Source organism: Apis cerana, linkage group LG5 (assembly GCF_029169275.1).
Source record: "Apis cerana isolate GH-2021 linkage group LG5, AcerK_1.0, whole genome shotgun sequence".
In the NCBI taxonomy this organism is placed as follows: Eukaryota; Metazoa; Arthropoda; class Insecta; order Hymenoptera; family Apidae; genus Apis; species Apis cerana.
Window position 1 is genome coordinate 6,224,609 of NC_083856.1, and position 10,857 is coordinate 6,235,465.

Consider the following 10,857-nt stretch of genomic DNA (forward strand, 5'->3'; position numbering starts at 1 on the left):
GTTTGAATTTAAATTGACCATTGAAAGGTTAATCCACGATGATTGGTAAAACGTGGGCCGAGGATTTCATGGCGCGATAATTATTCCACTGGACGGAATTTAATAATGGAACGCGATTAATTTTCAATGGGTAACGCGGCGATTTGATTTTTGAAGGCGTGGAAATTTCAAAAAAGCCAACCTAAATACCGATTGAATATTTTTCCATTCGACCATCTATCTATCTATCGGTAAAAATAAATAAGACAAATAAAGATAAAAATATTTAATAAATATTCAGAATTTTACAATTAGCTCGGTGTATAAACAAAATTTTATCGCATCCTAAAATATCGATCTTTCTCCATCCATCACTCCAGTTTTAAATCGCAAATATCCTCGCTACCTGAGTGCAAACTGAAGAATACAGGGCGCCTTTTTATCCGATAACAATTATAAAAGGGGGTAGTGGAAGCACGCATGATGAAAAATGGCCGGCTCACGAGGCGCAATTAATCTTCGTTCGACTCTGTAATTGACCGTGGGAACAAGTGCAGAAAACAGCAACGCGTCTCGAGTATGATGTATTAACGAACACGAGGGGATGAAATGCATTAATAATCTTCTCTCCTTCCCCCTTCCTTCCTTCCTTCCTTCCTTCCTTCCTTCCTTCCTTCCTTCCTTCCTTTCTTGCTTCCTTCTCTTTTCTTTTTTCTCGCCGCTTTAAATCTCTCCGAATCATTTCCATTCGGGGCGATTCGCGGTGAAACGAGCAACCGTCTCCCTTCTCTCCTAGATTTTACCTAATATCTAATAGCATTTTCACGGAGGAGGATCGAGGCCGAGTTCGAGAAAAACCTTCTTTCGCGAGAGAATAAGCCTTCGAAAATGAAACGAAGAGATTTTGTTGAGAAGAGATTGGAAATTTTTTCCCCTTTCCTTTTCTTTCTCTTTTTTTTTTTCTTCCTCAATCCTTCCCTCCCCGCGTATATTTCTCGAGAGCGAAGAGACGTAGAGGTTAAAAACTTAGTAACGAATTAACCTGTTTCCTTCCATTTATCAACGAAATAAATATAATAATAATAATAATAATAATAATAATAGAACTCGAAGCAGAAAATAAAAATTGCCCAGGAATCAGGTTTTTTCCACCTTCTCCTTCGTCTCGTCCTTCGTTTAACCGATTGAAATCAAAAATGATATCGAAGATACGCGCGGGGATCAGGTTAACATCGTTACTGGATCGTTTTAAACTTCGATGCCGCGAAACTTTGCCCGAAGGGAATCGTTTTCATAAAGATTCGACGCGGGGGGAGGGGAAAAAAGGAGGATAGAGGAATCTGCTCGCGGTTAATGGCACGCCTTTAACTGAAAAATCTACTTCGAACCTGGACAAAGGGTTTCGACCGACCGTGTAACGAGTTTGTTACACTGCGCACGTTAGTGTAATGAAGTTTCCCGACGTGCTCGTGTGCATCGAGTGTGCATGCGCGTGTGCGTGTGCGTGTGTGTGTATCAGGGGGAGGGCGGCAACTTCTGTTAAACTACCGTATAATGCCCCGTATTATCAGAGAAAGAGGCGAGGCGCGAGAAAACATTGGCAACCGTTAGAGCTGCGCCACGGAAATTACGTATAAAATCTGGGGATATACTTCTCAGTCGTATCGCGTCCCGTGAAAATAAGCGAGAGCTTCCTTCTCGTTAAGCAAAGAGCATTTTTATTTTGGAGATTGTTTCCCTTTTTCCTGTAAACGTTTATCTTTTTCCTTTCGACACGTGGGATGTTTAATTGAATAGTAGAATTATTTGGAATTTTTACTTTTTGCTAATATCAACTGAGTGTTGTTAGATACTTGAAAGAAAGCAGTAGAGAGTAATTTAATAAATATAATATTTCGTTTCAAATTTATAACATCTTTGATACAGAACGAAGATTAATCCATCTCGCGAAGACTAACTAAAAATAAATAAGTCAAAAAATTCTGGAAAGTATTTTAATTCAAGGATCTTAACTTGGTAGGGATATTTTTTTTAAGATCACGGATATCGGTGAGCCTAAACGATTTTTGCAAAAAAAAAAAAAAAAAAAAAAAAGGACGAGCAGGCTTTCATTGATTTTATCGGGTCGGGAAAGTCCGTGAAAGTGGTCCACGTTACAAACTAGATTTTCCTCCGTAACCGTTCGAATTTATCTTTATGGCCCGGGTAACGTTGGATAGGTGGAATAAGATCTTTCGACGTGACCCCCTTCCACACCTCCGCCAATATATTTCCCTTTTTCACGAACGCGATTCTATGGAACGAATCGGGAGTTAGAAATCTTACATTATGGTTTCTTCGATGCCAGGAAGATCCCTTTAAAACGATACAATCGATTGATAAATTAGAAAAGTCTTTTAACTCGAAAGATTTCGGGGGATTGCGCTCCGTTGCACAATCACGGGGGAAACATAAATTTGTTAATTAACGCGCCTTTAAATTACTTTTTTTCTTTCTTTCGTATCATTTTGCTTCAATTTTTAAAATTATTGACTTTAATTATTGATTCCATATTCCATAATATTACGCGTTAATTTTCAGCTACGCATATTAATATATAGGAGAGGAAATTAATCTCATATAAATGTCCAATAAATTCCAGGAAAAAGAATTTTTTTATTCATTTTTTAAATAAAACAAGCTATATTACAAGTGATATTAATATTAAAAAAAAAAATTATCGAAACGCAAAATGGACTGATATCATCGTTGTTTAAACAACAACTAAAATGCAAATTTTAGCTTCGAGAATCTTCCTCTCCCAATTATCGTCCATATCAGTAACATTTTTTTCTCACTTTCGATGCTTTAAACGATTATTAATTCAAATTATCCATGCCAGGAACGCAACCAAAAATCGAAATAATTCTTAAATTAATTCGAAACGGATGTTAAGAACGCGAGTGTAGGAGGCAAACAGTCTCGAGTTTCTGGTTGAATTTCAGCCACGACACGGTCCAAGGAAACGCGTGCTTTACAATAGAAAATGTGTACGTGTGTCGTTTATGCGATCGATCATGCGGTGTTACGGTAATTTGTCGAGTTGTCGATTATTTTGAAATACTTTGCGATTTCTTTTCTTTGTACGTGGAAGAAAATTAATGGCGAACAATTCGTATTCGACGATTTTTATTTCACAACTTCTTCAATCAAGTGTATTATTACGTGGGATGCGTGTTCGCTCAATTTTAAATTTTGAAATTCGAAGAAAAATTCCTTTTTAACTCTTTGGGAAAATATTCTATCGTGGAAAATATCTGGGGGATAATTTTAAGATATATAAACGGCAAGATTTGGGGAAGAGGAAAAGTATAACAGGTACTTGATACGTGAAATGAAATTGATCCTCTGCTCGCGTGATGGTATTTGCGAAAAATTGTATTCTCTATCGACATCGGGTACGATGATATCGAGTCGGTAAATGCTGGGCGAGAGATTGATACGATATCAAAGGATATTGATCTTTCTCTGAATATTGTCGTTCGAACGTATTGGAATCGTGCAACGATTCGATGAACAGTTTACATTACAGCATTCCTTCCTCTATGCTCCCGAGAATTATTGAACGTTGAGTCAACATTGTATATTTATATATATATATATCACGCTATATTTCTTTCGTTCGAAAGTCAATCTTTTCTCAATTATCAATTAAGGGTATTACATTCTTCTCCATTTTCTCAAATATTCTTATTATCACAAACTTATTTTATCGATCTTTCAATTCACCAATTTTTTCCTTTTTACGAGAATATTACATTCTTCTCTGCCCCCCAATAATTAAATTTAAAACGTTCACACCCAGGTTTCCCTTTATTTTATAAACTTACTTTATCCCATTACTCAAGATCAAAGTTTCTCGTTACACATTAAAATCAAATCTCTCTCAATTTTCTATCCACGTAAAAACCTCGCTTATTATATATATCTATACACTCCACAATTTTCTCGCTACAATTTAAATCTCCACTCTCCTCTCCCCTTTAAAACCACTTTCCCTCTCGCATCGGAACGCAACACGCTACTTTCTCATCCCTTGCGACGTTTCCTCGACTTCCGGCACAGCATAAGCTCGTCCAAGCCCCGCCCCTGCCACGGTAAACCGAGCGGAAGCCCTTCAATTATCTCGCACTCTTACCTAATCGCGGTATTTCCTTAATTAACCGCGAAGAGACAGAAAGAGAGAGAGAGAGAGGATGGGCTTACCGGGAGCAAAGGGGGTCGACGATGGGTCACGTTGTGGTGCTTGTACAGGATGCACGAGGCAGGAAACGTGATCACGCCTGCGGCGGCCATGTAACTGGTCAGGGCCACCAGGATGCTCGTCGGCCCGTGCACCATATGGATCAGGGGCAATCGAACCAGCAAGCACCAGACACCGCTCGACAGCAACGTGCACGACACGGTGAGGAGGCATGTGCCCGCGAAAAACAGGTAGAAACTGTCGAACGACAGGCTACCTTGGTTGCCCTGTGGACGAATAATAATTGAGACTATGGAGATTCGTAGAGAGTATTCGAAGTAATGTGGAAGAAAGATTTCTCTTGTTCAAGTATCGAAGGTGATTCGAGTCCTGAATTTATATCGCGTGATAGAGTTGGGGTGGTAGATGGTTAGAGGTAAGATTCAAATTCTGAATTTTCGATCGCGAGAGGTTTATGCTCGAATTTTAATACTCGTGTTACATCGATACACGAAGTCGTACAAGTTAAGCAAGTAAAATAAATTGACTACTTACGTGCCATTGTGCGGATTACGACGAACTCGCGTAGGTGATCCGAGATCCTGTTTCAAGAACGAGGCGGAAAGAATGGAATTCTAACAAGAAACGCGGCGGATTCGCGTGGATGGATAGAGAGGATTGCTATTCTCTCCAGGTGAATACTGAATACATTATCGGTTGGGGTAATGCGGTTGGTCTCCCCCGTAAATTAACATACGCCAACGCGAAAGCTCTTTAAACTTTCAACGGGCCGCGAGAACTTTCCCTCGAAATGAAAATTTTCCATCGATTCCCTTCGTTCTCCGCTCGTGGATCCCCCGAGTTATTACGAGTTCGTTAAACTACGAAGTCGGGGAAGATCGGTTTCTATCGAATTGCTTGAAACTATTAGCGATCTCGTGCAGACTTTTGGGCTGGGATGAAGAGGAGAATTGTGCGAAGAGAAAGAAGATGGGGTTCTAAGATGCGATTCTAAGAAAACGTGTGCAATTTTCTATTCTGCTCGTATGGAACTTCCATCCTCGAAGAATTTAGAATTTATAAAAATAATATAACGTTTAACGAACGTTCATCGTATAATCCCACTCGAGTAATGACGAAAAATTGTCAAAGTTTGTCGAGTTGAAATTCGAGAACTGAAAGGAAATCGGCTTAAGGGATAAAAAAAAAGGAAAAATACAGGATTTGAGCTTTAATTTCGATTCGTTGGGACGCCAAGGCTATTTCGAGAAAGCTACGAAACTTGGAACATTTCGATCAAACTTTTGATGATACTTTTGATTTTTAAGAAAAAAAAGAATATAGAAAAATTTATCGTTTAACAGATACAGGAAATAAAGATGGTGAAAACGGAAGAACACGCGTGTTTTCGTGGCGGAGGAACAGGTGGATCGTAAAATTCACCGTTCTTCAGTGTATGACCTGGATTATGACGTGATAATGCGAGTGTAAAAAGCAACCGGAAATCGCGAGTACGTTTCCTTCGCGAGAAGAAACGTGAATCGTTAAAATCGCGGTTGCTGCCACGATTTTTCACGAGAAATGGCGTGCAGACACACTCTGACAGCTGTCTCGTAATATTTTCATCCCGTATTGCTACGTATTGCATTCGTAAAGGCGTTATTCGGCCAAAATGTCTTGCAAGGAAAGCGTATCGAAGCGACAGACTTTCTTCAGATTTTTGTTTTACAACAATTAAATTCTAGAATCTCTTCACAACCCCGAGAGATCCCGCCATAATAATACCACCACGAAAACTCGAGAAAACTCCGAGATCTTGCGTCACTTTGCAACAAACTGGTATCTTAAACAAGTGTATCTTTCGAGAATGACTTTTAACGAGAATTAGACGACGCATTGCTCGTTTCGACTCGAATCAATTATCGTTTCCAAGTGGTTGGAATTCAATTTTTCGTGAAATTTCCTCCAAGAACGAATGGCTGAGTAACTAATACCTCGATGTTCGTTCTCGAAGCATAAACCATTTAAGCAAATGTCTAGGTATCCTCCTAGGTATCCTAGGAGGATATCGCGTTGTATCGATCCTCCGCGAGAGACAAGGGTCTCGCTGTTCAACGCGTTAAGCCGTAATGTCGCGTTTATGGGTATTTGACATTGATTTTGATTCGGTCGAATTAGATTATCGGCGAGAGGGAGGGGCGTGGGAAGGCATTCACGCTTCATCATCGCTCCAACGTCCCCAGGAATGCCTGAATCGGCCCAATCTTATCCTCTGGTTATATAGTCCCCTCGATTCGTCAAATATTTACCGGCGCTCTAACTGCGAAGTTTACGTTCCACCTGTTACCAGCCCTTACACTTTGCCACGGCCCACCATCCGCCGCAATAAATCGATTTGAATCGCGTGAGATATCTGTAGAGGAGGATCGTGTTTCCGCGAGAGAGAGCAAGAGGAGAAATTATAGCAGGTGCGGAAACTTTGGTATAAATTTTTTCCAGAGAGAATGTTGACGTTCAATTGGAAGGAATATTTCGAAGGGATCGATTGCCAGGAAATTGTGAGGAGGACGGGTGTAACATTTATTATACTCGTGTCAAGAAATTTAAGAGAGAGATTTAATATCTTTATCGAGCTTTGATTCGAGAAATTTAATATCCGACAGAATAGGAAAGCCCGGAATTCCAATGGCTTTGAAGAAATTCGAGAATTCCTCGAATGTACAGTTGTACTTCGCGAAAGATGGTGCATTACACGCGCGTAACGGCTAATGTAATGCGTATGAATTCGCGGTGTATCCATTATTGCGAAGTTATAACGTTGCGCGAGTAATAAAAGCGAGATATTTCCATCGGTTAAAATCACAATTAACAATCTCTGTCGATAGTGATCTCCCTTTGAAAGAGACGGATTTAACGCGAGCAACTAATATCGATGCGGCCGATATTATCGGATTCACGCGTGTCCCGAGGGGGAGGCTAGCAATGAAATCATAATTTTATAAAACGGTTTTGCATTCTGAACAGCATTCGAATTCGAGGAACCGCGTTGTTGTTATTAAACAAACGATATTCCGTTCCGAGGGTGGTATTTAATTGAACGCTCGTTAATATCAACGGTTAATAATAAATGTAAATCCAGCGATCGTAGATACTATTTCTTCCCTAACGAAGTCTCGAAAATTGTTTTTTTTTTTTTCCACCCTCACCTTATTTCATTCCGACATTATTTTATTTGACTCGATTACGATTGTTAGAGTTTCACAAATATCGTTTAGCTTGAGTTTTTGAGAAAAGAATGTTATGGAGGATCGTAGGGAATTATAAAAATAAAAATAAAAATTAGGAATGAAAATTGGAAAAGGACTACTGGTTCCAATAAAAATTTATTTTCATATATATGGAAATATCTAACTTCTTCGAAAATCCGTCCACCCACCCACGAGCCGAGTTGATAAGGTTGTTTTCCAGGCGAGCGATCAAGCAATGGCACGGCGGTTTCGAAGAGCGAGACTGCTCCCGGTATCCAATTATAACGCGCGCATGGCGTGTCTCTACCGTTCGATAAATAGGCTTTGTTGCGGATCCTCTCGAGGAGCGACGACGTCATTAATGATTATTTATCGGCGAGTTATCGAGCGCTAATGACTGACGCAGTGGTGCTCCGCGCAAAGGGATATGATGGAAACTTCGTCGAAAATTCAACGACCCTCCAGAGGGTTTCTTCCTCTCGAAACGATATTTCGATTGTCAGAGGAATGTGTTTGAAAATCGTCGAGAAAGAAGAGGGAAAGAAAGCTGGATAATAATAAAATCGGTGAATTTTAAAAATTCTAACAATTATTCGTTCGAAACAAATTTCACAACATGAAGAGAGTAATATCGTGCGATGTTATAAAGGAGCTGGAATACGAATTAATTGATATTACTTTATTAAAAGTGAAATACAACGGTATACAACAAATGATTGCCCAAATTTCCACGCGGTTCCTAAATAGATTTGGTCGCAATCAATATCTGTTACCGTCACGTGAAAACACACGGTCCAGTCCGTATTAATTCATCTCAATTAATGAGACTGTCAGGGTTGCATATACGAAAATGGTGTCGTTATTATATCCCCGCTCGCGCCTTCATCTTTGCTATTGATGTTATTGTTATTACCGACGTGGCGTAATCGTGCCATTTTCGTGAACGTTTCCATATTTCTCGTTTCTTTAAAACTTTCGTTTATTTATCCCATGAAGGGATTCAATTGCATTGTTACACACGAGTTAATTAACATGATAATTAATAGATATTTGTGCACAGTTTGAATATTCGTATTGAAATTGGTTGAATTAATTGGATGCATAATTACACGCGATTGATTTTATCCGTTGTAAAATATGTAAAAATTAGGAGAAGAAGGGGGGTCACGATTAAATGATAATGTTTATTTTAATTAGAAATCAAGTCTTAGATTATATCGAAGTTGGTTTGATTTTTTCATGAGATACAAATGATCTATTTGGAATTTCAAGAAAGAGTTATATGGAAATTTGAGATTGCTGCATTCTAGAAAATATAAAGAATATTTGAAAATTTCTCCACTTTTCGTCTCATTTCTCATCTTTCGTTTGCGCGTAATTCTTCGAGTGATTAAAAAACTTTAAAGCGAGTTTCCACTTATCAAATTTGACTTTGATTCGAGAAAAGGAGAGAATCTTTGATTATTGCATCCAGATAATTTCCAACGTCTCTCGATTCCACGGTGAAAACGGTTTTTTGAAAAAAGCTCGAAATTCCAAGAATTCCAATCCAGAACTCTATTGTTCGAATTTTAGAATTTTGTATACGTTTTATAATTCACGAAATTGCGATCTCGATCTCGACGAGGCCAAACAACGACTCTAATACTTGATATTCGCGAATGCATCTGATTAATTCTTTCTGGTTCGTTGTTCCTGGATTCCCCGGATCCAATTAGCGTTTGACGTTATTAGTTTCGTTTCATTGGTTTCTTTCTATTATCGTTGCAGAAATTAACTTTCGAAAGGATCGATCCCTTTATTTATTTTTCGTCTGGCAAACGAAACTGAGCTTTTCGAGTATTCAAACGTACAATGTATGGTGAAAAAGATGATACAAGTTTTCGTTTCATCATTCTATCGTCTATCTAGAAATGATAGAAAACAAATTTGTAAAGATATGCCAATTACAAGTGGGTTAATCGATGCAATCAACACTTTCTATCTTTTGATCTGACAGAGAAATTTTTTTTCCCATTCATGAATATTCCAGGACACATCTCATTTGTATAAATTTTACGTATTGGAATAAAAAAATACCAAGATAAACGAATGAAAAAATTTGATAGATCTTTCGAACTCGAGTTGCGAATAAAATATCGATAAGAGATTGAAAATATTGTAAAAGAAATGAAGAGATTGCCTGTCCAGGTTAAATCTTACGCTACATCTTTCAACCATTGACTTCAAAAATGTTGTATTTATTTTTCCCCAGGAAATAAGATACATCAAAGTACTTTTAATCTCGAGTTTAAAGTCTCTTCATCCCTTTTTTCGTTACTTTCTCTCAAAGAACAAACACTATCGATAACTGGAAACACGACGATAACGTTCTCATCCACGGTGTTATCCGTTTAATAAATATATCGTATCTCCAACTACTAAAAGAAAAACTACTAGCTTCGATCTTTTTTTCGATATTTTCCAACACTTCTCTTTTGACGTATTTTTCGAAATTTTTTATAATTGGTAATCGAATTATAATTGCATGCATATCATACGTGTATCGATAATACGATCAGATATCAGAAGAAGTACGTTTACTCGATGTTAACAATTCAATTACTTACGTGGATAAATAAAATGATAGAAATCTAAGATCGAATGAAAGAGAAATGTAATTTCGAGTTTAATTTGCCATCTCGAATCTGCGACGATATTTTTTGATAAAGGATCAATGAACGAAGAGAATAAAAATTACGACAGATCGATTGAAATCTCTATAGGTTCACGAATATACATATTCGCTTTAATATGTCGAATTACCTTTCAATTGGTTTCACTTTGAAACGACGAAATAATTCGAACGTTTATCGTAAAGAGAGCAAATATCTGTACGCAGATAGAAGGCCCTCCCTCAGAATCAACAACGGACGTTGTGCAGCGTTGTACGAGAGAAACCAGCTACAATTTCATTTGCACCCAGTGACAATTTTCATTACAGCAAAAGTAATTAGCCGCTCTAACGTGTCCCGTTAAACCTGCGCCTGCAACCGCCGAATCCTTGAACCGTGGTCGACTCCGCCTTCGTGGCAAATATTTACCCAACGATACATCTGTTTATTTATTAAAACGATGCTAATTTGAACGCCAGTTACTGAATTTATCTCCGATATCAACCCACGAATTCCACGCGGAAGAAGAGAAAAATATTCGAACCGCTCGAATCGAATCTTCACGTGATTCGCATCGACTCTCCACGTGACAAAAATAAATTTTCTCTCGTTTGAAATTGACGATCGAATCGAATCGATTCTCGTGTCGATCCTATCCGAAAAATCAAACTTAGCCAAGCACAAAAAACGTCCAAGCATCGAAATATATTCCAACCTCCTCGGTGAAACTCAATCGAACTCGATCGTCATCGAG